Source organism: Onychomys torridus, chromosome 4, assembly GCF_903995425.1.
Source record: "Onychomys torridus chromosome 4, mOncTor1.1, whole genome shotgun sequence".
Taxonomy (NCBI): domain Eukaryota; kingdom Metazoa; phylum Chordata; class Mammalia; order Rodentia; family Cricetidae; genus Onychomys; species Onychomys torridus.
The window spans coordinates 4,065,520-4,087,213 of NC_050446.1; the positions used below are offsets into that span (position 1 = coordinate 4,065,520).

General features: G+C 43.2%; 1 pseudogene; it reads right to left on the bottom strand.

The window, feature by feature from the left end:
* Positions 1-9,791: 9,791 nt before the first annotated feature.
* LOC118581316 lies at positions 9,792-12,038 on the bottom strand (annotated as a pseudogene).
* Between the last annotated feature and the right edge of the window lie 9,656 nt (positions 12,039-21,694).

Below are 21,694 nucleotides of genomic sequence, written 5' to 3' on the forward strand. Positions count from 1 at the left end.
ATTTCTCTGATCCATGAGAGTTGGGATGGAGAGGACAAATGTGTACAAATGAGATGCCATCTCATTGGCTTCCAGACGGTTCTCCTTCACCACACAAAAATCCGTTGTCCAGATGTTTCTGCATGAGCCTTGCAGTGACCAGTTTAGAACCAGGAAGAGTTTCTTTTAGGCTGTGGTGAGGTTGATGAGTCATCCCCTCCTGTGACATGATTCTCAAGTGACTGGATCCCGGTCCAGTGACCTCATTTCTCCTCTGGTGTCTGAGTTCCCCTTTTTCACACTGACCCTTTCTCTACTGCCACCGTCACACATTAGGACGCAGCCTGGTATTGCCTGGCGTTAAATACTCAAAGCGGATTTTTCTTTAATGACATTCCTGATGTTGGGGGTTTTCCCTTAACTTTTCTGTTGTTTTTTCTTTTTTGAGACAGGGTTTCTCTGTGTAACAGCCCGGCTATCCTGGAACTTGCTCTGTAGACCAGGCTGGCCTCTAACTCACACAGATCCTTCTGCGTCTGCCTCCCAAGTGCTGGGATTAAAAGCAGGAGCCACCACTGCCCAGACTCCCTTAACTTTCGATTGCAGTAAAATAAATATATACACATGTGTATCAATCATATGGTGAAATAAAGCCTTTGTAAGTGTGCTTTTCATTGACATTTTATATGTGCAGATGTCATTCAATGATTACTGACATCATCTCCAAAACTATTTACCTATAAAACTAAATTTCATACCCCCTGCCCACCGCAATCCTGAGTCATGATGTTGACTTAATTATTTAACCATAGGATTTAGAGGGAACACTCTCCTGCGTATAGCCTGTATACTCATTCTTCTGGGTTTTGTTTATTTTTTCTTCTCTTTTTTAAGACAGGGTTTCCATGTGTGGTCCTGGCTATCCTGGAACTCACTCTGTAGACCAGACTGGCCTCGAACTCAGAGATCTGCCTGGCTCTGCCTCCCGAGTGCTGCCACCACCACCTGCTTCTCATTGGGCTTTTGTTGTGCTTTTTTTTCACATTTAATACGACCTATAAGTTACTATTTTGCATTTAATAAGCAAGTGTGTGTGTAAGTGAGTGAATGTGACCTTTTACAAACTAAAACATTGTGGAGAAGGCTCAAGGACAAAACACCAACAAAATGGCCAGGTGTAAAGACAGCACAGATACATGCATGTCCTGCCTCTGGAGTAACCAGTAGCTGTTTCTGCCAGTGAACCCTAAAGAGGGAGTCAAAGCGTACAGTTTTTCCACTGTACCTACAGAAACAGCTGCTATGCTGTTGAAGTTCTTGGGGGGAAGGGTTGCTGTGTCTCTCACACCTTTACAAACTAGTCCACAGACCCTCTTGGAGTTGTCCACACTCCCACTGACAGCACCTGAGACATCAACAGCCACCACCAGTGAGCAGCCTTGTACTCTGTTGCTGAGAGACATTACATGCCCACGTCCCTGATCCTAATTCCAAGGTTTCATGGCCCCAAGCTCAGGAAACAAGCTAGAGTACATACCATGGTGGAGTAAGAAGCTGCTGTATTCTGAAGCTTTTCCACGCTGCTCCATGCTCATACCGGGCGGTGGACCATTTCCCAGACACCTTGTTACAGGTCTTTTTCCCATAATAGTAACTATGTAGGAAGCACTCCATCTCCTGTCCTCCTCCTGCTGCTGCTGCTGCTGCTGCTGCTGCTGCTGCTGCTGCATGTTGCCCCTGACTATTTGGAAATCGCTGAGTGACTCCAGTTACTGAGCTGCATAGGGCCTTGCTCCTCAAGAAACAGACACGTCTAATGAAGCTATTTCCCATAAGGCCAGCACCAATATGTTGCCCTGTCCCCAGGGCACTAGAGCTTTAATCCAGAGGAGCACCCTTGGTGCTTGAACTTTCATAAAACCCCTTCCCAAGGAAACATCCTTGGCAGGTCTGTATCGCCCCCACCCTCTGGAAGGAACAGCCACAGTGTCTTCCATTCCTGCCTCTGTACTTGCCTTACAGGCTAAGATGCTCAAGGATCCCCCTAGATGGAGAATGAAGTCAATGCTGCACAGCTTCCCACCCAGAGTCCATACCACAGCTGTGCCCCACCATTCCCAGTTCATGGCTGCCATTGCATCTCCAGTCACAGAGGCCTGCACCACCCCTGTGTCGCAACACCCCAAGATGTGCATCACTACTAAGCAGCATGCTTTATGCCAATGCAACAGTTGCCACAACCCCTATTGACCCAAATTACAGCTGTGTTCCACTATTTAGAATCTGCACCTGTTGTGTAACAGTTTACTCCAAAGTTGAAACCTTCCTTCCTACAAGGAAGCTCCTTAAGCAGGGAAGTAAACAACTCAAAATAGTTTCAGGGACTCCCTGAAACTGACCAGATCTCTAGGCCCCTCACTCCCAGAGTAAGCAATAAAGCTGAGTCCCTCTCAGACAAGCCAAGCTGCAAAGAAGACAGACCCAGCCAGCTTCCTGGAAGAGGTTTAGCCCTACTGAGTCACTTGGAAAGGACACTCCAACCTGTGAGCTGTCAGTGTGTAGAGTATGCTCCAGGTTCTTAGGTTTTGTGAGCTGGGGTGGTCCTTGGTGATGCAACTGTGAGTCATTTCTGCTCTTGGACGTAACCCCTCACCCATATTTCTGTAAGTGACCTCAATAAAACTCACTGGATGGTGTCTGTACTTTGGTCTGTTGTGGGCCCCTATTTGGGGTGAGTAGATGTGTGTGTTGTGTCTCCCCAGGAAAAGTTCTGTCACACAACAGTGTCTCTTGAACACATTCCTTCTGGACCCATGCCAGTGCTGGACCAGGATGCTCAGCACCAGATTCACAGTGGTGTCTTTGTACCTTGGGCCTGATGCTGGGAAATCCCTAGAATTACAGCCCTTGGCTTGATGGGAAAGCTGTATGCACCCATGCCTAAGGGTGAACCATTTTGCATGTCACAGGTGCCTCAGTTGTTCAGTGGGAAACTGAGCCCTGGAACACAGTGTAGTCAGACTCAGCACTATCAGGGATCCTCTCAGGTAAGTCAATCCTGTAAAAACTCAGAACAGAACTGACCCCTGAGTCCTTATTACCAAGAGCCCTAAAAACTGAGTTGCCACAGAAACATGGGCCCCAGGCCACTAAGGCGTCCATAGTTGTTGGTGGCATTCACTAGAGCCAAAGAAGCTGTACAGGAGCAGCGCTGTTAGAACCACCAGGAGCCAGAACAACCTAGGATCCAAGTGCTGGCGAGTCCCTGTGAAAGGCACCTTATAAAACTGGAGAACTGACTATTCTACTAGATGTGCAGATATCAAAAGAGACGTGAAATGTGGTTTAAGTAGGAATGGCCCCATAGGCTTGAATATTTGAATGTTTGGTCACAGGGAGTGGCACTATTAGGAGGTGTGGCCTTATTGGAGGAAGTGTGTCATTGGGGGTGGGCTTTGGGATTTCAGAAGCCCAAATAGGAGAAAGTGAGAAAGACAAGAAGGTCTTCTAGGATTTCTCAACAGATTCTCACATTATCAGATTGTCAAGGGGAGAAAGCCTAGAAATACTGCTTAACATAATTCCAGGACATTTTCCAGCTCTTGGGAGACAGACTTCCAGAAAAAGAATGAATCTGAATTCAAAGTCAGACTGGTGGGAAAATGTATGATCAGAGGAGAACCAAGTACAATAAATGAAAGATTGAAGATAGCTTATGGGATTATAGGACAGTATCATGAGACCAATTCTTTGAATTATAGGAGGCCCCATAGTGAAGGAGACCAATTACTTTAAAGAAACTATGTTAGGAAACTTTACAAACTTTGTGAAAGATATAAATGTCCAGGTACTGGAGATATGGTGATGCACACCAGTTATCCTAGTTCTCAAAGGACTGAGGCAGGAGGATCACATTTTCAAGACCAACCTATGCTATGTAGCAAACCCCATAAATGTCCACACTGCTATCCAGTTATCCAGATGGTCTACTTAATCTGTAGATTTGCATTTAGTCTAGTTAGAAATAAAATCTGGTGGATAATTTTCAAAGGTGCCTTGAGCCAGCTACAAATGAACAGAAAAGGCTAGACCTCTGCGAATGCCTGCTAGTCTAGCTATTCCCCAAAGTCTGCTAAGCTAGACATACAAAGTAGAAAATTACTAGTGCCCAAGCTTGCCCACAATGTCATGCTTCTAATAAGCTTTAAAAGAAGCAGGATGCAAAACAGAGAGATGAACTCACATGTGGGTCTTGTTGAGAAAGACTAAGTTACAGAGGAATGATACAGCCCAGATGACATGTAAGACTGCACCCTCTTGATTGTTCCAAAAGGGAGGAAGAGTGATGTGCCATCCACCTGCCAGCTGTTCTAGAATGGCACCCAACTTGGCAAGGACATAAAATAAACTGTGTCACTTTTGTGCCTCTCAGTCTCAGGTACTCGTGTTTTGAAGTGAGAATCATTTCTCAACATTTAAGAAATGTATAAAAATCCCAATGACACTTCTCACCAAAATACAAAACAGATTGTAAATTGTGGATGCACAAAAGACTTTAACTAATCACACCAATGTCAAGCAAAAAGAACAAAGCTAGATATATCATACTACCTGCCTTCAAAATACACTCCAAACCCACAGTGATCTGTAGTAGGTTGTTTTTACTCTTCTGGGGGGCCTGTCACCCAGCTCCCAAATAAATCACATGGAGGCTTATTCTTAATTATAAATGTCCAGCCTTAGCTTCGCTAATTTCATGCCAGCCTTTCTTTTTTTTTTTTTAATATCACCCTAAATATCTTATTTATTTATTTATTTTCTTATTTTCCCTTTTTTATAAGATCTTTATTGACAGATAATTCACATAGTATACAATTTTCCTGTTTGCACAATTTGATAGACTTTAGTCCAGCATCCTCATAGGCCCATGACACCATCACCACTTCCTGTTTTAGAACATTGCTGTCTTCAATAATTTCTTTTCTTTTTTTTTGAATGCCAAATGCCGTTTATTGAAGGAGGGAGGAGGTCTTAAATACAGGCTTACAGCACAATGGGAGAACCCCAGAGGGCAGAAGTTTGATTCTGATGTTTTACAATCTTGCATCTAAGCTGTTAATGCCCAATATGCAGGATACACAGACAAGGAACTTCCCTTAAGTATTCAGGTAGGTGGAATCTCGAAGGGAATTAGCATAGGTAGGATATTAAGGTCAAGGTCAGCAAGCAAGGCAACAATTAATTACCCAAAAGGGGGGGGGGCAGGGACCTATAGGTCCCCCCCCTTTACAAAAAAATGAGCTTCTGACTTAGGTTGTGTGGGACGTCAGCAGGTCTCCTTACCCATCATGGAGACACCTGTCCAGGCCACACAGGCATTCTGCCTTAGGTTGGTGAGCGCCCCCCCCGCCTAGGCATTACCTGTCTCTGAGTACTCATTATCATACAGGCTCAATTGTGTGAGAGCTGCAGAGTTAACTGTTGCCAAAGATCTCTAAGTGGTGCTGGGCTTGCAATCTGTGTGTTCCACACAGAAAAGACCAACAGAAGTCTTAACACATCCATAGCCAGTAGGCTAAAGGCAACTGAGCCATTCCCTTCCTTAATGAGCCTAACTGCAAATTAGAGTCCTTGTAAGGTGGTATCCCAAAAGCAAATGGAACTTGAGTCTGTAAATGTATAAAGCCAATCGAAATGTATATAACTATTGATTTAAATTTGTCATGCCCAATAGGATGAAAGATTAACTAACTGTGGTGGCTACTTTTGCTGCCAGGGTCTCCACTGTGCTAGCTGTAGTAACCAGTTATGAAATCATGCCTGCCTTTCTTAACTTTAACTTATCCCAGCTACCTTTTGCCTCTGGGCTTTTTCCTTTTCTTACTTCTGTAATCTTACTTTCACTCTTACTCTGTGTCTGGCTGGGTGGCTGGCTGGCTGGGTGGCTGGGTGGCTGGCCCCTAATGGCCTCCTCCTTCTCTGGCTACTTCTTTTATCCTCTAAGATTTCTCCTTCTGTATATTCTCTCTGCCTGCCAGCCCTGCCTGTTCTTCCTCCTGCCTTGCTATTGACCGTTCAGTTCTTTATTAGACCATCAGGTGTTTTAGACAGGCACAGTAACAGCTTCACAGAGTTACACAAATGCAACAAAAACAAAAATAACACACCTTAAAGTAATATTCTACAACAGTGATCAGCACAACATGGAACTGCCATAAAAAGACACATGAGTGCTCAGAAATAAATTTTAAAGTTTACGATCAGTATCCAAGAAAGATGCCAAGAACACAATGCTGGAGTACATTATCCTGAGTAAACAGTGGCGGAAAAGCAGTATCTACACGTGGAAGAATGAGACTAGACTTTTAACCCACAGCACGTACAAAAATGATGGCACAACAAAGTAAAGCCTTAAACATAGATTGGAAATGTCAAACTACCAGAAAAAAATGAAGTGGAAAACCTGACAGCACTGATTTGGGTAGAGGTGCTTTGATATGACTCACAAAGTACAGACATGCAGATGAGACCATGTCAGAGTCAAAAGCTGTATAGCAAAAGAATCAACATGATGAAATGACCTGTAGACTGGGGGAAAGTATCCCCATCATCTAGTAAGAGATTAATGATCAAAATAATAAGAAAAAGGGGTTGGGGATTTAGCTCACTGGTAGAGTGCTTGCCTAGCTAGCGTAAGACCCTGGGTTCAGTCCTCAGCTCTGGCAAAAAAAAAAAAAAAAAAAAAAAAAAAATTAAAATTAAAAATGGGGGAAATATGTGGAATTCAATAGCAAGAAACTGATTTTTGTTTTGTTTTGTTTTGTTTTGAATACAGGGTTTCTCTGTGTAGCCCTGGCTGTCCTGGAACTCACTCTGTAGACCAGTCTGGCCTCAAACTCAGAGATCTGCCTGCCTCTGTCTCCCAAGTGCTGGGATTTAAAGACATGTGTTACTACTACCTACCCAGCAAGAAACAATTCAAAACTAAGCAAAAGAAAAAAAAAAACTTAAATTTGATATTTCTCAAGAGAAGATGTGCAAACGGCCAATGGAGCTGGGCACAGTGATGTGATCTGGTAGTCCCAGCTACTCAGAGGCAGAGGTGGTTGGGCCCAGGAATTCAAGATCAGCCTGGGCAACCTAGAATGACCCCACCTCAAAAAAACATCCACAAAAACAAAAGTCACAAATGGCCAAGGTAAGTGAAGAAATAGTTACCATTACTAACCATCAGGAAAATGCAAATTAGCTCTACAGTGAGAGACTGCCTTCTACTTATTAGATGAGCGAATGTACAAGAGCAAAAGGTGAGCAATGATGGGGATGGGGAGGAAAGGGGCCCTTCACATCTCTGGGATGAATGTACATGGGATAGCCATCATGGAAAACAATGTAGCAGTTCCTCAAAAATGAAAGTGAGGATAGGGTGTGTCCAGAAGTCTCCCTTTGAATATGTTCTCAAAGGACATAAAATCAGGATATTTACACTACTACAACCATTGCAGCATTATTCACAATAGTCAGAATCTGTACCCAGCCTAAGTGTCCATCTGTTGATGAACAGATAAAGAAAATGTAATCAGGGCTGGTGGGATAGCTCAGTGGGTGAAGGCATCTGCTGCCAAGCCTAAAGACCTAAGTATGGTCTCTAAAACCACAGATCTGCCCAACTGTTCCCTGGTGTGTATATGTGTGCATGCACACACTATTAAAACAAGGAAATATGGATGGCTGTCACATGGAAATACAATTTCTCCTTAAGGAAAAACTACCCCTGGGGCCATGATGATATTCAAGCCCAGGCTGTTGATGATGACCATGTCTGGGTCTGTGTTGATGTCCATGGCCCATGGTAACACCAAAGGCCACAAGGATGCCGGAGATCTAGGCTGCAACCTGTGGCCATGTTGTTATCTGAAGGCTGTGCCACCACAGGGGTCATGATCTGGGTGGCCTGCACTGCCACCACTGGGCCATGATGTTGCCCAGGCCTGGGCTGCTGCCTAGGACTCTAGGACCATAACTGGGCCCATGGCCCTACTGTAGCCAGGGTCTAACTTGATGTCTGAGTCTCCTATTATCATCAAGGACTGTGTGGATGTCTGGGGTCTAGACAGTCACTTGAGACCATGTTGGTGTTTGAGGGCTGCCACCAAGGCCATACTCATCTGAGTGACCTGTACTGTCACCAGGGCCATCTATGACCTGCTGTGAAGGGACTGGTCCCAAGATAACCACCTACTCTCCAATGACTTGGCGCAACAGCAGGATGTCTGAAAGGCATTTCGGTGAGGATCCAGTGAAGATGGTGTGCCAGAACCCTTGAACTGGACCAATGACTCATTGCAATGAACATTCTGTGGGTGGGGCTGAGTGGACAAAGGGTGTCTGTGTGACACACCAGAGCACCCAGTACCACTAGGAGGAAGGAAGAGGTGTTGGAAAGACAGAGGAGCCAGGTGGTTTTTGTTTTGTTTTTTAGTTGACTTTTGAGGGGGGTTCTTTTGGGGGAATGCTGCAGGTAATGAGGGACTGGGAGGTGAGCAGGATTGGGTGCATGATGTGAAATCCCCAAAGAATCAATCAAGAATTACATTTTCTTAAAAAAAACAAAGACTATCATTTACACAAACATGGAGGAGGAAGAGGACACCATGGTAAGTGAAACAGGCCAAACACAAAAGACAAATAGCCATATTTTCATTCACATATGCAGTGTAAAAATGCCAAACTCAGTATAATGATGGTTTCTAGATTCAGAGGGCTGTTAGTCAAAGGACCAAACAATGTCAGTTTGATAGAAGTAAGTTCAGGAAATCTATTATACTTCACAATGATGGATGGATGGATGGATGGATGGATGGATGGATGGATAGATGATAGATAGATGATAGATAGATAGATAGATAGATAGATAGATAGATAGATAGATAGAAAGAAATATATATACATATAAACTGCTGGGAGCATACATTTTAAAGTTTTTAACCACAAAAAATATGTAAGGAAACATATGTTAAATAAATGGATTTAGGCATTCCAGAATGTATACCTATTTATTACTTGTAAGGACCAGTGAGATGGCTCAATGGGTAATTACTGCCAAGTCTAATGATTTGAGTTCCGTTCCTAGAATGCACAGGTTGGAAGGAGAGAACTGACTCCTCTTGTTCTTTGACCTCCATATAATCATATAATGCCCTGTGACACACACGCACACACACACACATGCACACACACACAAAATAAACACATGTAAAAAATCTTAAAATATGTAACACTCTATTACACAATATATGTTATAATGAAATGTAATGTTCTCTCCCTTTTTTTCTCAAGACAGAGTTTCTCTGTGTAGCTTTGGAGCCTGTCTGGAACTCAGTCTGTAGAATAGGCTAACCTCAAACTCATGGAGGTCCTCCTGCCTCTGCCTCCTCATGCTGGGATAAAAGGCATGTGCCACCACTACCTCTTTTTTTCTGAAAGATTTTATTTTAAAAAGAATCACACCATACTAATCTAAATGTCTTAAAACATCAAAAACAAGGTGTCAAGATTGGGTACATCAGAGCACTAAGAACATTTTGTGGTTTTGCTAGGTATGAATAAAGATTCAGATTGCTACATGACTCAGAGACATAAAGTTGCTTTCTTTCTTTTTCCCCCAGGGCTGAGGACCAAACCCAGGGCCTTGCGTTTGCTAGGCAAGCACTCTACCACTGAGCTAAATCCCCAACCCCAAAGTTGCTTTCTATAATGGACCAACAGCAATTTAAAAACAAGAGACTTAAAAGGAAAGCAAGTGAATACTATTAACCAAAGTGCGTAACACTGCCTTGCACAGTCCTCACATGAAAACATCTGTCGAGGTATGTCAGAAGTTTGCAGGAAATGAGCCCATAGTAAGTCTCAAATAGTGAACACTCTTTCCCATCATTCATTTCTCTCCATGCCAGGGATGTTTCAGCATCCGTAGCTTCTGAAGATGTAAAGATGAACTTGTAGCAACATCTGTTATACGCAATGTGTCTTTCCCCAGAAAACGTTGAGCTATGGATGGGTATAAGGCCAACCAACTTAGCACAGATCCCTACAAATACATCAGCAGGTACCATTATAGGTGCTTCATTCAATACCACATACACCATCTGAGCCACATCTTGGGACATTATAAAGGCCTCACCACGCAGTGGTCTGGGTAAGATTTTTCTGGGTACTCACTAAGAGGGACAAATTCTTGGCTGTGGGGGTCTCTGTTAGGTATAGCCTGGTGAATAACCCTTCCTACATAGATACCTTCCAAGTGTTCTTTTAGACTGAGGAGATAGTCTACCAAGCCTGGTGGATTGACAAACATTCCTTCATCAACTTTGAGGATGAACAGGGCATTAGGACAGAAGGTCACAGCCACTGAGTCACTGAGATGACCTTCAGGGTTTGGTTTTCAGAGCTGTCCAAGAAGATCCCTTCAATGATATCATTATTTTTCCGAGACTCTGTATCTATTTCTTCCTGGGTAGTTACCAGAGCTGGCATTCCCAGAGCAAACAGTGTGAGAATTGGATATCCTTGGACACTGGTCACACTACCCCAGGTTTTCCTGACGAGCTCCAGTCTTGTTCCCTAGACTACTGAAGATAAGAGAGAGCAGAAAGATGCTCTTCCCATTACATGCCTCTGGCTGGCTCAGAACATAATACTTGGAAGGATTGCTTCTTACAGATTCCATGTTCAGTTTTCTTACCTTGTTCTTAATTTCAAGAATTTTGTTATCGACATGAGGCAAAGACCGTAAAGAATATTCTTCCACAAAGTCAGCTCCAAAGAGCAAGGCATGAAACAGTATGACATTAAACAGAATGAAACACCACTGATGAGTCCAAAGTCTGCAGAATGTCACCTAAGTAAGACAAAGAGTTAGGCGCCTTCATTTTCATCCCTGTTTACTCCACCCACCAACCCTGCAGGGCCTTCTCACACTACTCAGCAGCAATTCTATATAAGTGTTTATTATTATAACCTCTCTTCTAGATTGCAGTCACCTGGGTCACAAGCAATATGTGTCTCTCTTCTCCAGTGTTTTCCAGAAAGTGGCTATGGAGCACAATGTTAGCTGTTTACTTCCTTGTTTGAGTGGAAGTTCATGTGTGTGTGTATATATATATATATAAGATACTACTTGAGACACTGGAGATACAAAAAAGAATCAGGCATAGATATACTGATGACACATATCAAGTGATACCATTGTGATTAAAACTTACAGGGAACATACATATAGTTCTTTCTCAAATGGAAGCACTTAAATCAATTTCTTCTCTAATTACAAAAGTCCAGAATAGTTTTCCATGAAGTGGTCGCTTTGGATGTCCTGACTATTTATCAGACAGTTACGGTTTAGAATAACTTTCAATTTACTCCAATACTGAACTAGAATCTGTTTTGACTGATTCTCATAACCCATCTGACATGCCTATCAATGAGGGTAGATTCCTATTATCTGCAGAGAGCATTCTCTTCAGAGCCCAAGGTGGACCTGTGCCAAGCTTACTCCACCCCACTCGGAGGAGGGACAGTGTCCATCCAGAAGGGAGCATGCAGAATAACAGAGCTAGGGAACTTTCAAGGATTCAAACTGTCTGTTAGAACCTTACTGTTACAATGAGTTACCTCGTACTGAGCTGTGCACCACTCAGTGCTGGGTGCTCTTTATACTCACTACATTTAGCCCCACTGAAACCCCTTTCAGATAGACTAACTCCAAATTTAGCCGGGCACCTGAGAGGTTTAATAATTTGCCCAAGAGCACGCTGTGGGTAAGAGATTGAGATAGGCTCTGAATTCGAACTCCAATCTGTCAGTGTCTAAAGTTCACTTGGAACCACTGAGGAATTCTGACCCCTACTTTGCCTTCGCCATGCCAATTGAGTAGGAAAAACAAAACTTCAGTTACAAACTACACTACTTGCCATTTTTCTCAGTGCTAATGATTTACATGCCGAACAACTTATTTTAATAGCTATCAAATGCTTCAGAGGTGATCAGAAACTTACCTTCATGTTGTCTGTGAGCAATTTCAGGGCTTTGGGAATGATTAAGTTCATATGAGCAACAGAATGTCAGGATAACTGCAGCCTGTCAGCAATTGCAGTAAAGGACTTTGAGCCTCAAACTTTAAGGATAAGGTTTCTTGCTGATCACCCTGAGCTTCTGTCCCAGAATACCTGCTGCCTGGGTAGGACAGGACAGCGCATGCCTATCGTGTTACAGCTAGTGAGAATGTGGAACAAAGGCAGAAAAGCAAACCTTTCCATGTCTTCACCCTGTGTTTCTCATGGGACAGAATCCTTATGGTCGGCTGAGCCCCAGGTGAAATACAAGTGGAAGTTCCAAGAACCCTCCCCCATCATGTTTACCTGCATCGACTCCCAAAGAGAGAAACAATGTGTGGGTGTCTCCCGGGAGTAATGCTTAATCCCCAGTACATGCACATGGTAAAACTGCTCTAAACATTAAGGAATACATGTGACCCCATGGTTTTTTTTCTCCCCCAAAGAAACATCATATAGTCAGTATGTCTCATTGAGAAAGATTCTGAATTCCTGGTTTAAGTTATGTAAGATATTTACTAAATCATACAAAATACTGTTGGATGGTGGTGGTGCCTGTCTAGAAAAACCAAGAAAAAAAGAAAAGAAATACAAACCACCATAAACCAGGTGTGGTAGTGTATGGCTTTAATCCCAGCACTTGAGGGGCAGACGTAGGAGGATCTTTCAGGTGGAAGCCAGCCTGGTTTACAGAGCTGGTTCCAGGATAGCAGGGTGACAGAGAAACCCTGTCTCCAAACACCAAAAAAGAATAGAAAACAAAATGGAAAAGAAAAAGGAGGGAAAGAGAGAAATACAAACCACCAGGCCTGAGCTACATGAAACACTGTCTCAAAATCACCCCCACAAAGAAGAAATACAGGGGTTGGGGATTTAGATCAGTGGTAGAGCCCTGGGTTCGATCCTCAGCTCCACAAAAAAAAAAAAAAAGAAGAAATAGAAAATTTCATTTATTTCATCTTAACCTATACTGAGGAAATTCAGCATTTGGTATGTGCTCTTTTCTTGAAATGTGTAAAGGCTATACTAAATACTGTTTCTACTTGAAGGCTGATTTCAGTAAATAAAATTAAGTTTATTTCTTTTTTGTTTTTGTGTTTTGTTTTGGTTTGGATTTTGAGACAGGGTTTCTCTGTGTAGCCCTGGCTGTCCTGGATCGCACTCTGTAGACCAGGCTGGCCTTGAACTCACAGAGATCCGTCTGATTAAAGGAGTAGGCTACCATGCCCAGCACTGAGCTTATTTTCATATTCTTGCCTCAACCATTCTTCTCCCGTGACAGGGGAGATTGTACCCCCTCCATATATTGACCTCCTTATCTGCCATTTACAGACATTTTGTTGTTGACTAAGAATGAGTCCTGTGGGGTTGGGGATTTAGCTCAGTGGTAGAGCACTTGCCTAGCAAGCACAAGGCCCTGGGTTCAGTCCTCAGCTCTGGAAAAAAAAAAAAAAAAAAAAAGAGTCCTGCCATCATGAAATTTGCAGGCAAATGGATGGAACTTGAAAATACCATCCTGAGTGAGGTGACCCAGACCCAGAAGGACAAACATGGTATGTTCTCACCCATAAGTGGATTCTAGATATAAAGCAAAGGACAATCAGACTGCAACCCACAGATCCAGGGAGGCTACCTAGCAAGGGGGACCCTAGGATGACTGTGGCTTATAGTAAGTTTTGGTTTTGCCCAATCACTGGGCATGCTTTAGTGAAACATTTCACTATTAGGGTAAGAATTTGTACCGTATCAAGCTGATGAAAGAATATGCTGGCTCTACTTTCAGGAGGGGAGGCTAAAATCTTTTTAGATTATGGATTAGCCTATAGAAAAATGTCTGCCGTAAATCAAACAGTGAAGGGGAAGATAAATAGGAATCTCACTTACACAACTTAAGTAAAATATAGCTCTCTGAACAGATGAAGATAGGTTTCTTCTGTATCCCAGAATCTAATCAATATTTATATGTATAATTCAGCTATTATTTGGCTTAAAGGGGCTTATTGGGAAATGTTATCTTTTTTTACTATTTTCTACAGAAAAAATATTTTCCAGTTTCAAATAACACTGGACTTTTGAATTATAATGATTTTATGTTTTAAAAAAAGAAGAATGAGTCCTGTAGCTGGGTGGTGGTGGCACATGCCTTTAATCCAAGCACTCGGGAGGCAGAGCCAGGTGGATTTCTGAGTTTGATGCCAGCCTGGTCTACAGAGTGAGATCCAGGACAGGCACCAAAGCTACACGGAGAAACCCTGTCTTGAAAAACCAAAAAAAAAAAAAAAAAAAAGAAAGAGAGAGAGAGAAGGAGGGAGGGAGGGAAGGAGGGAGGCAGGGAGAGAGGGAGGGAGGGAGGGAGGACGGAAGGAAGGAAGGAAGGAAGGAAGGAAGGAAGGAAGGAAGGAAGGAAGGAAAGAAAGAAAAATGAGTCTTGAGTTGAGCAGCGGTGGCTCACGCCTTTAATCCTAGCACTCAGAAGGCAGAGGCAGGTGGATCTCCGTGAGTTCAAGACCAGCCTGGTCTACAGTTAGGTCTAGGACTGCCAGGGCTGTTACAGAGAAACCTTGTCTCAAATAAATAAAAATAAAATAAATAAAATAAATTGCCAGGCACACACCTTTAATCTCAGCACTTCGGAAGCAGAGGCAGGCAGTGCTCTATGAGTTTGAGGCCAGCCTGGTCTACAGAGCTAGTCCCAGGACAGCCAGAGCTACACAGAGAAACCCTTTATCAAAAACAAACAAACAAACAAACAAACAAAAGACTAAGTCCTTAGGCGAAGAAAAGGGAAATAGAAAAATCAAGAAAACAGATTTTGTTGAGAATGCCATAATGAAGCAATACTTTGTATACTAATTTGAAAAATAAGTTAGAAACAATGAAAAGGAACTATGGCCACACCCAGAGATACACATATACATACAAAAACACAGATACACACAGCAAGCAAATTTTTAAAGTTGAGTATGTTCACTCAACAACTACTCTTGGAAATTTTTACCAAGTGGGAAAATCTAACATGAAAATCCAAATTAAAGGGAGTTTTTATATGTACTAAATCTAACAATTAAATGTTTCTTATATTGTGTTTTTGCATAATTATATTTTTGCAATTTTCTTTTTTCTGTTTTTTTTTTTTTTTTTCTGGTTACAAATTTTGCTCCCAGATCTTCTTTGGGCCTCAAAAGTTACAGCTAAGTTTCTTCTTCTATGAGAGGGTCAGTCACTATTACCTCCAGGGAAGCTCCATTCGAAATTTGCAGTTTGATTTATCAAGCATCTGCCCTGTGGAGGTTGAGACCAATGCAGCAAATAGATATTGGTGCATGCTTTTCCTTCCCACCTCCCCTTTCATTCAGGTTGTCAAACCTGTATGTTCATCCTTCCTCAATTTCATATACCACTGTCATCAGTCAGTCTCTGGTGCAGATGTCAATAGTGGCTCCTTGTTACCTGTCAAACCAAATTTGTTCTCTTGGGAGCTGGTTTTGAGGGTCAAACATTTTGGCTTCCATCACAAACCACTGTTTCCAACACTTGAAGAGCTCTAGATGGTGTCAGGCAACTTGGAACTTTACTGAGGTCTACTACTAACTGCATATGTGCCTCTGTTGTCTAGGTTGTGTGCTATGCCTGTAGAGTAGTGAGTTATTCTGTCTAGTGTGGCGGGTTTAGCCACATGTAGCTACATAAATGTCAATTAACATGGTAGGTTATTTCAAGTGTTCAAAACAAGAGGCTAGTGACCACCTTATTCAAGGGAACCAAGAGAACATCTTCATCATTGCTGAGGCCTTATTGGTGCTCTTAGGTAAGATACAGGTGTATGTGTGCCTATGAGTATAGCTAATGATCCCAGATAGGCATAGGGGTTAGTTGATGTTCTGAAGTTGATTTGTCTTATGGCTGCTAGTGACAGTAACTGTAGGCAAGGTACCCAAATCGTCTCTAAATATAGGAATAATAACAGTAACTACCTTATAAAGTTGTAGGAATTTAAATAATAGTGCATATAGTGTTTGCATGTGTGGACACAGTTCTGGTTCTTTTGTTTTGGTTTTGGTTTTTATTCGAAACAGGGTTTCTCTGTGCAGCCCGGGCTGTCCTGGAACTCGCTGAGATCTGCCTGCCTCTGCCTCCTGAGTCCTGGGATTACAGGCGCATTGGGTGCTATTTGTAGTTGGACTTTTTCAACAGGGCCACCAGCTCCCAAGTAATGACCACAGAGACTTCTTAATCATGAGATTTTGGCTTTAGCTTAGGCTTGTCCCATTAGCTCTTATAATTTAAATTAACCCGTATCTTTTAATCTGAATTGTTTACATGGCTTGGTTGCCTTTACTCGGTACTGCCCATCCTGCTTTCTCAACATCTGGCTGGAGACTCCTCCTTTCTTCTTCCCAGAGCTCTCTGTCCAGAAGTTCCTGCTTTGCCTCCTGCCTAGCTATTGGCCATTTAGCTTTTTATTAAGCCATTCACAGTAAAGGAATATTCCACAAGTGCCACACCCACGGCGCTGTCGCCTGTGTGACAAATGCCATTGATCTGGTGGTCGCCAGGAAAGGAGGGGGTCGAGCCCCACGGGGATAGCCCTCCAGAGGTTCCTTGGCAATCAGCTCGTGTGATGCTTCCTGATGGGGGACTTCCAAGAAGACGCTGTCCCTCAAAATGAATGACTGGAGCACTGTTCTTTCTCTGTGCTATCACTATCTCTTCCTTGGGCACACTGCCAGGCCCTAAACAGCCTCTCGATGTTCCTGATAATAATGAAACATTGCAATACCCCCGTTGGCCAAAGCCTTCAAGCAAGAGTTAAAAAAATCTCCCAAGAGTATAAAAAAAATTACTAGATGACATTGAGCAAGCAGAGCTCATGATAAATGAGCCCACCACTCAAAGTGAAAAAATATTACAGGTAAACATTCAACAACTCATAGACAATCCCCACTCGAGTCATCAGGATTCCAGGGAAAAAGAGTTAGCAGCACTGGCAATTCCCACTAAAAGAGACTGGGAAGTTGTACAGTACTTGATTAAGGACGGATGGTGGACTCCTCCACGGTATCATCCCAGGCATGGGAATTACCTGGAGCCCCTTTCATTTACAGGAAAATATGATTCAAAAGGAGTGAGATGGGTAAATCATGATGGAAAAAGGGTCAGATGGAGTTCATTGCCTTTTATGGAACGATTAGCTAGAAACAGAAAGCCTTGGTGCCTTTATGATAGAATGACAAGATCTAGAATATTAAGATCTATACAGCCACACATTATGAGATGGGACGGACTATGTAACTAAGTTTAATAATCTACTTGAGGGAAAGGAACAACTTGGCCCGTGAGACATACTCTGGCAAAGATCTGCTAGACAGCGCCTGACCACCACAGGATACCTCACGGGAGGGGACATGATGTTTCTAAAAATCCTGGGGCTTTTATGTTTAATCATCAGAACAAATTTAGACACTGTGTACCTCTGCCTTGCTGTTTGCCTCATGATCAGTTCCTCATTTGACTGTTTATAAACCACAAATCACTTCAGTAAAATTGCAACAGTTTCACAGCATCTTGTGTCTGTCTGTCATCGCCGACTCCCTGCTGTCCTGAGTACCTTCAATCCCGTTCTCCCTCGGTCTGGTGGTCCAACTGAGGTCCGGTCCGAACAGGGACCTGAAGGACAGGTAATCTATCTCCCCTCTCTCTTCTTTTCACAGTAAGGGATCGGCTCCTGTCAGAGATCTGCAGTCTCACTCATAAAGGATCACTGGTTAAGTACAGGTAATCGGGTAATCATCATGGGGCAACAAGCAACTAAGGAAGATAAGAAGCTCTTCACCTCACTCATAAGGCGAATGCTGGCAGATAGGGGAATTAAGGTGTCAGATGCAATTTTACTAGAATTTTTACAGTTCATTAACCAGGTTTGCCCTTGGTTCCTGGAGGAGGGAAGCCTTACAATTGCAGAGTGGGAAAAGGTTGGGAGAGCAATGCATAGCTATGTAAAAGAATCCCATGAAAAGGACTTGCCTGCCTGTGCTTCTCCTTTGTGGTTACAAATCAGGGAACTGCTAGCTCGCACCTCAGATGCTGAGGGGTTGGAACAAGAAACAGAGTCACTTTATGATTCGGATTTAGATAAGCGTCCTTCATTTGGCACAGTCACTGCCACCGCCGCAGAGAAAATGAAAGAAAAACAGGAGAAGAGCAATAAGAAAGACAAAGTAATGGTCGCCGCGGCTGGTGGAGACAAGTTTGATGAATCAGGAGATGACTGGGATTCGGCAGCTGAAATGGCAAAGGCTGATCTCAAGGAGGGTTTTAGAGATCATCAACGCTCTGTGGTTACTTGCCCTATAGTAAAGCCACGTATAGGGAAGAAACCTGTTCCGGCAGCTCGCCGCAGGCCTCCTTTGGCTCCTGTTGGGTTTCGAGCTGCTATGGATGAGGCACGAAGGACTGGTGATTTTTCAATTGTCTTTCCAGTGGCAGAATCCTTTGAGGGAGAAACACCACAGTGGGAACCTTTGCCTTTAAAGACTTTGAAGGAATTACAGGAGGCAGTCAGAACTGTAGGGCCGACAGCACCCTATACCATTCAAGTGCTGGATGTGATTGCCAGTCTTTGGTTAACACCATATGATTGGCATCAAACGGCCAAAGCTACTTTAAACCCAAGGGACTATGGTCTCTGGCGTACAGATTATGAGGAAAGATCAAAAGAAACCATTATTCAAATGATAAAGAAAAAAGGCTCTAAGCCAACTATGGAAATGATGTTAGGAACAGGAACTTTCGACTCTCCTCAATCTCAGACCACTATTCCTAGAGATGTATTGGAGGCAATTACTGCTAATGCTGTTCAAGCATGGCGAAAACTTCCTCCCCCTGGAACCAAAGGAACCACTCTGTCAGGAATTAGACAGGGCACTGAGGAGCCTTATCAGGCCTTCATTTCTAGGTTGGAAGAAGCAGTTAATAGAATGCTTCCACCTTCAGAAGGAACAACCATGCTCTTGAAGCAATTAGCATGGGAGAATGCGAACTCCCTATGCCAGGATCTCATTCGCCCAGTAAGAAAGTCAGGAACTATACAGGATTACATAAAAGCATGTGTGGATGCCTCACCAGCCGTAGTGCAAGGAATGGCCTACGCTGCAGCTATGAAAGGACAGACATTTAGCGCCTATGTAAAGAAGACATTCGGAGGAGGTCGGGGTAAGGACGACTCCTCACCAACATGTTATAAGTGCGGTCAGACTGGCCACATGCAGAAAAATTGCACACAGGTAGGACAGGGTAAGGCCTCTAGGCCTCCACCTGGAGTATGTCCCCGATGCAAAAAAGGAAAACATTGGAGAAATGAATGTAGGTCAAAGTTTACAAAAGATGGGACTCCATTAAAGGAGGAGACAAAAAACTAGCTTCAGGGCTTCCCCTTAGCCCCGAGCACCAAGAGGGGGAAATCCAGAACATTAAGAAGGAAAAAGAGGAAGTAAGAAATAAATCAACTTTGAAGCCCCAGGCAGCACCCTTTACTGTTGATGATTTACCCAGGGGAACTCCAGGCAGTGCAGGCCTAGACCTTAGCAGCCTGAAGGATTATATATTATCAAAGTGGGATGGTATAGCCACCACTGACACCGGAGTGCAGGGGAGCCTGCCTCCTCTAACATTTGGACTGGTATTGGGAAGGAGTTCTATTAATATTCAAAGACATTTTGAAGTTCTCCCTGGTGTTATAGATGCTGATACAAAAGCAACAATTAAGGAATTGCTCAGACCATTAAAAGAAACTGTACAGATACACAGAGGTCAATGGATTGCTCAGGTACTCATTCTTCCTTATGTTAATTTGCCTAATCCAATCTTAAAGTCAGAAAGGAAGCAGGGCCAATTTGGCTCCACTGATGTAGTTGCTTGGATACAACATTTGCATGAGCGGCCTTTAAGGTCATTCATTTGGAAGAAAAGCCTTTTCGGAGTCTGTTGGATACAGGTGCAGATAGGACATGCATCAATGGAAATGACTGGCCTTCAGCTTGGCCTTTACATAGAATGAGGCCTTCTTGATGGGTTTAGGAAAGGCATTGGGGGTCATGCAGAGTTCAAGGCAATTAAAATGGACAACAGATGGTAAGGAGGGAGTAGTACAACCTTATGTGCTGCCCTCTCTGCCATTCACACTATGGGGAAGAGATGTTTTAAATCTTCTTCAAGTAAAATTGGTAACAGTAGAATCTGAAAATGACCAACATTTTTCAGAGGGGCCACTGCTGATGGCATTTATGCAGATGCAATCACATGGAAAAATGAGCAGCCTGTATGGATTAGTCAGTGGCCCCTAACAGAGGAAAAACTACAGGCATTAGAGATCTTAGTTCAGGAACAACTGGACAAAGGACACATAGAAGAATCTAGTAGTCCATGGAATACTCCTGTATTTGTTATAAAGAAAAAATCAGGAAAATGGAGATTGTTGCAGGACTTGAGAGCTATAAATGCTACCATGGAAGATATGGGGGCCTTGCAACCCAGCCTCCCGTCTCCAGTAGCTGTTCCAGAAGGATGGTCACTCATTATCATAGATTTACAGGATTGTTTTTTCACTATAAAATTACAACCTCGAGATTGTAAGTGGTTTGCCTTCAGTGTTCCTTCTACTAATTATAAACGTCCTTATAGACGTTATCAGTGGAAAGTTTTGCCTCAGGGTATGTAAAATAGCCCTTCACTGTGTCAGAAATTTGTGGATATGGCATTATTCAAGGTTAGGGACACCTACCCACAAGCATATATCATTCATTATGTGGATGATATATTGTTAGCTCATAAGAGCAGAACTGTAGAGGGACAACTTTTAGAACTCACCATTAAAGAACTGACTCATTTTGGTTTAGTTATAGCCCTGAAAAGATACGAAGGACAAGCCTCTGAGTTACATAGGACAATGGATTCATAATGATTACACTCAAAAAGCACCAATTAGAGTAGATAGGTTAAAGACTTTAAACGATTATCAAAAGTTGTTGGGAAATATTCATTGGGTCAGACCTCATTTGAATATTACCACAGGTCAATGAAGCCCTTTATATAATCTTCTAAAAGGTGATGCAGACCCTAAATCATTAAGATCTGTTAGGGACCAAGATTTCAGGAACCAAACATGAACCATGGAAAGTACTAGCTAGGCCAGAGAACAAGTCATAAGCCCACCGCCCTTCCCCAGAGCAGTAACACCTGTTTACTAACCGGAGGCTCCCGAAGATAAGAACATTCCACAGTCAGGTGCCATGGCAACCGAATGTAAAGAGCATTCCATGGTCAGGTAGCCTAGCAACAGAACAAATGGCCCCTGACCAGTGACCTTAGCCGACTTCCTGCAGTTGCACGACCTGCACATCTCCCACGTCCTGCACGCCTTCCACATCCTGCACACCTTCCACGTCCCTTCCCCTTCCCTCCTTCCTGCCCCTTCCCCTCCTATGCTATATAAGCCATGTGGAGGAAAATAAAGATTGGCGGCTTGATCAGAATCCTGACTTGCTGTCGTCTCTTGTGTTGCCCTTCCCTTTCATTCTCTCCCGCAGGTGGGTCGCCCCCCCCCCCCC